This window comes from Macaca mulatta, chromosome 9 (genome assembly GCF_049350105.2).
Source record: "Macaca mulatta isolate MMU2019108-1 chromosome 9, T2T-MMU8v2.0, whole genome shotgun sequence".
Lineage (NCBI taxonomy): Eukaryota > Metazoa > Chordata > Mammalia > Primates > Cercopithecidae > Macaca > Macaca mulatta.
Window position 1 is genome coordinate 1,786,906 of NC_133414.1, and position 6,811 is coordinate 1,793,716.

General features: G+C 39.1%; 1 long non-coding RNA gene across 1 annotated transcript; it reads right to left on the bottom strand.

The window, feature by feature from the left end:
- Window positions 1-2,838: 2,838 nt before the first annotated feature.
- Window positions 2,839-6,253, bottom strand: LOC144331054 (uncharacterized). The gene is made up of 3 exons (XR_013397881.1): window positions 6,116-6,253; window positions 3,564-3,641; window positions 2,839-2,975 (listed from the first exon to the last, which is right to left on the bottom strand). It is a non-coding gene; the product is annotated as an uncharacterized LOC144331054 (long non-coding RNA).
- Between the last annotated feature and the right edge of the window lie 558 nt (window positions 6,254-6,811).

The following is a 6,811-nucleotide window of genomic DNA, read 5'->3' on the forward strand; positions in this document are numbered from 1 at the left end:
TGAAATGATAAACCACAAGTGGTAGTTGCAACATATAATTCACAAAGGACTACTATCCAGGATAGTGAACAAAATAAGATTTTACATGTCTATAGGAGAATTGGAAATTGAACAGCAGACCTGAATAAGTATGTCACAAAAGAGAAAATATGAGTAGCCAATAGCAAAATATAGAAATTGAGAACATGAAAATTAAGGCCAAAATGAAATGCCATTTGACAGTCATTAGATTGGAGGGAAAATCTGTGGAGCACATATAGACTACTGAAACTTTGCACCCTGTTGGTTGGGGCCTAAAGTAGTACAGCAACTTTGGAAACACAGCAAATCTGGCTGTGTGCATACCTCTGTGCCCAGCACACTAGGTGTGTGTTTAGAACACAGTTGATTACACTGTAATGTCTAGAGCATTTGCATTAGGATCATCTTGAGTGTTTGTTAAAATGGAGACTTCTGGGTCTCCAGAAGCTACTGACTCAGAATCTCTGTGGAAGGGTGACCTGCCTTTTATAATAAACTTGCTCTCATGTGGGATTCTACTGTCCAGTTTGAGAACCACTGTTCTAAAGAACTTGCACATGTGCTGGGGGACTGTGCAGGGTGATAGCACCAAACTAAAAACAACCCAAACATATACATGGGTAAACTGGCAAATCTACACTGAGGTAGCACAGAGCGGTAAAATTGGAGACCACCATGCTACATGCAATCCTTGATCTTAGGAACATAATTTGGAATGAAATCATAGGCACTGAAGACCACAGACATATGAAACCATTTTCATAAAGTACAAAAACAAAACCAAACCACATCTGCCTGTCCATCTATCTAATCCATGGTCACATATTTTGGGGGCAGAGGGTGGGACTGGGAAGAGCTCAGAATTGGCAGTGTTTGGTTCTTAATTTGGATGGTGGGAACATGTCTTTTTTTTTTTTTTTTTTTTTTTGAGACTGTGTCTCACTGTGTCACCAGGCTGGAGTGCACCAGCTCAATGACGGCTCACTGCAGCCTTGACTTCCTGGGTTCAATCGATCCTCCCACATCAGCCTCCTTAGTAGCTGGAACTACAGATGCATGCCACCACACCTGGGTAATTTTTGTATGTTTTTGTAGAGACAGGGTTTTGCCATGTTGCTCAGGCTGGTCTTGAACTCCTGGGCTCAAGCAATCTGGGTATTCATACTTTATAATACTTTACAATTAGAAGGAATTTTTTATACTTCAGTGTACCTAATATTATATAATTCAAAGAGTAATATAAGAAATTCTAAAGAGAAAGTGTGTGTTATTCCAAAGATGGATAAAGTGAGTGCTGATAAGATGGGGGATTTATACCAATATTTTTTGGTAGCATCAGTTTTAAACTCATCATTGAAGAGCCATATTTTATTCACTTCACATATTAGTACTTTTTCCATTTACAAACATGTAGTTTTATTCTAAACTGATTTTCAGGCAGTGTGCACATTTCACAGGAGGAAACACAAAGCCAATTTTGCTCCAAGATAATGTTCTTGAGAAAATGGTCACTGAGGAAGTTGTTGAAAGGCAGTGTGTTACACTGTGTCAGAACTGGGCTGCTTTCAAATACATTTTAGAAATCCCAGCTTTAAAGTAGGAAATGTAATAAGGATTTCATTTGCCAGGTGTGATCATAAAACAATAAAAGTAGTTTTCTAATGTTGCTCATAAACTGGGACTGAAAATCATTTCAAATCCAGGAGACAGTCCAAAAATGGTTATTGAGCAATGGCCACATATTGGAATAAAAATTTTTATTCTCAGTCTGTGTTTTGGGGAAACAGCATTTCATTGCATAGGTGGGTAAGTTCTAGAATATTGGCTAAGCATATAATCATTTTCTAAACTGCATATGCATTGTAAAAGTTTTCTAGCTCCTGAAGTATTATGGAGTTTTCTAGCTCCCTAATATAAAAATGTTCTACTGATAAACTTTATTTTCTTTCTTTTTCAGTAATAAAATTAATTGTATATGTTCTCTAACCACTCCCTGTGAGAAGGAGCTAATTTTAGTTTTCCTCTCTTTTGAAACAACTTTATTCTGGTATTCTGGTGTAACAGACAACACGCCAGTCATATTTAAGGTATAAAACGTGATTTCCTTTGACAGGTATTTACCATGAAATCATCCCCACAATCGAAATCATGCACAATCCCCCAAGAAAGTCACCCAGGCCCTTCCGTGTTCCCTGCACTGCCCCTCCTCACCCCCACTCCACCCTTGGAGAAACACTGGTCTACCTTCTGTCACTAGAGATTAATTTGCATTTTCTATAATTTTGTATAAATGCAGTTATACAGTATGTATTTTTTATTTCTTTCACTCAGAAAAATTATTTTGAAAGATTAATTTTATTGCATATTCCAATCTATTTCTTCTCATTGCGAGTAGGATTTTGTTGTGTGGATAAACCAAATTCATCTGTTTACCTGCCGATGAACATTCAGATTGTTTCCAGTTTTTGGCTATTTCAAATAAAGCTGGTATGAACACTTGTGTACAAGTCTCTGTGCTGACATGTTTTCATTCTCCTGGGCGAATTCCTGTAAGTGCTGATTTTTGACTCTGAGAGCCTGCCATACCTTTCCCAATGTGACCGTTCTGGAGACCTCTGGTTTCCATTCCAACATGTAAAAGAGCTGGGAAGTCATTTCTCTCTCCCTCACCATAAAAAGGCAAAAAACAGAAAACTGATTTTTCTTAGATCACATCAGAGAGTTGTGGTCACAGGGCAAACTGCTGACCCCAAAACTGGAGAAACAGGCAGATACAGAGAACTGTGGTTTCCGGAAGAGCAGCTGCTGGAGCCAGAAATGGGTAGGAACCCCACATAGGGCCATGGAGGCATTGATGGAGGCTGGGGCTGGCTGTGGAGCGAGGGCTCCCAGATTTCTGGTCTGCTGGCTGCCTCAGTTTCATGGGTTCTACTTCCAGGAGCACCACCAAGTTCCTATGGTGCAGACAGGAGAAGGATCCCCTCCAGTGTGGCGAGGGGAGGGAAGGTGACTAAATTTAGCCAGAGCTTTCTCCCTACAGACCCCACTGTGCAAGGGCAAGGCCTTCTTCACCAGCACATCTGACTTTTGGGGAGGGAAAATCACTTGGCTCCAGCCTCTTAGCCTTCCTGTCTCAGGGGGCAGTACCTTGAGAATCATTTGAGAATCATTTGTGAAGGATGCAGTGTGCAGGCCCCCTGAAAACATGAGACCAAATCATGGGGCTACAGACCCCTCCCCTCCCCTTTCCCTCCCCTGCCCTCCCCTTTCCCTCCGCTGCTCTCCCCTTTCCTTTCCTTCCCTCCCCTTCCCTCTTCCACCTGGCCTCACAACTACATAGCTCCTGAATAAGGACAACCAAGGGGGCCACAGCTCTGACTCTACTTAAGAAGGAGTTTCAAGGGAAATCAAGACAGTAGGGGAGACAAAAGCAAAGACACCAGAGGAGATTGGAGCCTCTGATTCTTGCAGCTACAGCAGATAATGAGCCCAGCCTTCCTCCTAGACAGAGGCATAAAACCTCACACCAAAGGCCTGCTTACCTCAGTGCCTTCTGCTGAATACATCGTGTTTGGCTTTCAGCTGAAGATGAGAAGGCATGCCAAAAGTCAAAACACAATCTGAAGAGACAAAATATCAGACCAGACTCAGATATGGCAGAGACACTGGAATTAGCAGACATGAATTTAAAAACACCTGTGATGAGTATGCCAAGGGCTTAAGTGGGAAAAGTGAACAAAAGGCAAGAACAGTTGGGCAATGTAGGCAGAGAAATGGAAATCCTAAGAATAAAAAGAAATGCCAGAAATAAAAAACGTTGTAACAGAAATGGAGAATGCTTTTGATTGGCTCTTAGAAACTACACATGACTGAGAAAAGCATCAGTGAACTTCAAGACAGGTCAATAGAAACCACTCAAACTGAAGAGCAAAGTGAAAAAAGAATGAAAAAGGCAGAATGGTATCCAAGATTTTTGTGGCACAATCACAAATGATATAATATGTGTGTTTGGGAATACCAGGAGGAGAAAGAGAAAGGATGAGGAGAAAGATGTAAAGTAATAGCTGAAAATTTTCCAAAATTGATAGGAAAAACCAGACTACAAATCAAGAAAGCTCAGGGAATAAATAACAAGTGGATAAATACCAAGAGACTTGATCAACACTTAGGCGCATTATATTCAAACTGCAGAAAACCAAAGACAAAAAGAAAATCTTGAAAGAAGTCAAGGCAAAAACACTTTATCTATGGAGGAACGATAATAATAATGACATCAGATGTCAGGAACCAATACAACTAAGAAGAGAATGAAGTGAAATGTTTAAAGTCTGGAAAGAAAAGACCATCAGTAAACAATTTTGTGTCCAGAGAATTATCCTGCAAACGTGAGGGAGAAATACTTTTCGAGACAAAAACAGAGGAAATATGTGCATTTATCTGTATCCTGAAGTTTTTAAAAAATTTACCAGTTAGTTATAATCACTTTTAGAATAGGTTCTGTCAGATTTTCTACCTCGGGAAAGTAGCAGTTGGTTTATTTTCTTATTTTGATATACTGTGATGGTGAGAACCCTTAATACAATGTGGGGCCAAAGTGGGGAAGGTGAACTCCATCTTGTTCCTGATCTGAAAGAGAAAGCACTCATTATTTCACCACTAATTAGGATATTAGCGCTATGTTTTCCACAGATGTTCATCCAGTTGAAGGAGTTCTCTTCATTGATTGCTGAAGAGTTATTAACAGAAATGGATGTAGGATATTTTTTCCGATTTTTTGGTGCCTATTGAGATAACCATATTGTTTTTCTTTTATAGGTTATTAATGAGATTTATATTAATGGATTTATGAATGTTAAACTAACCTTGCATTTTTGAAGATAAACCCAGTTTTGTCATATTCTACTATTCTTTTTTATATTGCTGCATTTGATTTGCAATTATTTTGTTAAGGATTTTTGTGTCTATGTTCATGAGAGAGACTGGGCTGCAGTTTTCTTCTGAAGTCTCTGTCTGATTTTAGTATCAGTGTAATGCAGGCCTCATAGAGTTGGAAAGCTTTCCCTATTCTTCAGTTTTCTGAAAGAGTTTCTGTAGAATTGGTATTATTTTTACCTTAAATGTTTGGTAGAATTCATGAGTGAAGCAATATGGATATGGAGTTTTCTTTGTGAAAAGGTTTTAAACTATAAGTTAAATGTATTAGATATGAGGATATTCAGGTTATCAATTTCTACTTGAGTTAAACATTGACAGCTTATGTTTTTCAAGGAATTCCTTCATTTCACCTAAGCTATTGAATTTATTGGCATAAAGTTGTTCATATTATTCCCTTCTTATCCTTTAATATCTGTGGAATCTATAATAATGTCACCTCTCTCATTCCTGATACTGGTAACTACGTCTTCCTTTGTTTCCTGATTAATCTGGCTGAAGGTCTATCAATTTTATTGGTATTCTTAATGAACAAAATGTTGATTTATTGATTTTTCTATTTCATTTGGTATTTTATTGTTTTCTGCTCTGATTTTTATTATTTCCTTTCTTCTCATTACTTTTGAGTTTACTTTGTTCTTTTTTCACTTAAGGTGGAAGCTGAGGTCTTTGATTTAAATCAAAGTTAGGAAATTACATTCCGTAGTATCTAACTGCATAGATGAGAACTTTTAAAATAGGTAACACATTGTGGGTTTTTTTTGTTTTTTGTTTTGGTTGTTATTGTTGCTATTGTTTTTAAGTGAAAACATTTTATTAGGAAAAGTCAAGTCACAAAAACATAAAAGTCATCTTTACCAAAACGAAACCATGTTTCATAGCCCTTTATCTTTATGAAACATTGCACAGTTACTTTACAGTTATTTTCTCTTTTCTCGAGAATGGAATGTGTATTTTTCCAATGTAAAATTAAACTTAGAACATCATAATCTGGAGTGGTTGAAATGTGCCTCTATTTGGAAAATGCATGGGGATGATTAATTATCCTAATTCAATGCCATCAGACGCAGCCGTGTGTGCTCAGACAGCTCCTATATCAGGCTTCCCTTTTCCAGCCCATTTGAAAAAAGAGAACAGGGCTGGGTGGTACAGGGCTTGGTACCTTTCCATGAGGCCAGGGTGTCCTGGTGGCAAGGCTCTTAGCAAACCTCTCCTCCCAGCCACGACAGATTTTCTTCTCTTTCCTGCCTTTCTGCTGCTGCTGTCTGTCCCAGGTCACATGCTATCCTCAGCAACGGAATCATTTAATGACGCTCCCAGCCTCTGGCTTTACTCTTCTCTCCTTGTAGATAAGTTTGTTTATGAAAGGTGTTATTTTCTTACCCACAGCGAAAATGTCTTGAGGGACTGATTAATGATATTCCTAGCCCAAACTAAAACAGGCTGAAGCAGTGTCGTCCTTCCATTTCTTTTCATTTTTTGGCTGAAGTCGTATGCTTGCGTTGTTACTTTTAGCTTCACTCCATGGTTTTGCAGCATCTTTTAAAGTCACATGTGGGCTTGAGCGCACTCTGAACAAGGGAGGACCACACCGTTGCCCTTCCTGGGTTAGGCCCCTCCAGCAGGCACTGAAGGTATCTCCAGTTCTAGCGTGGCTACTTCAGGGAAGGGTGAAATGCCGACCATGGCGGACACAGCAGGCCTGCAATAGAGATTGCCCAGGAATCGCCAGTATCCCCTGCAAGCAACTCACTCCGTGTTTGATATATTTAGGAAGCAGTATGTATTTCCTGTTAATTTGCTAGTTCGCGGTTATGTTCTGTATTTCAGAGATTTCCAAATGTGCCAGAAAAGAGGA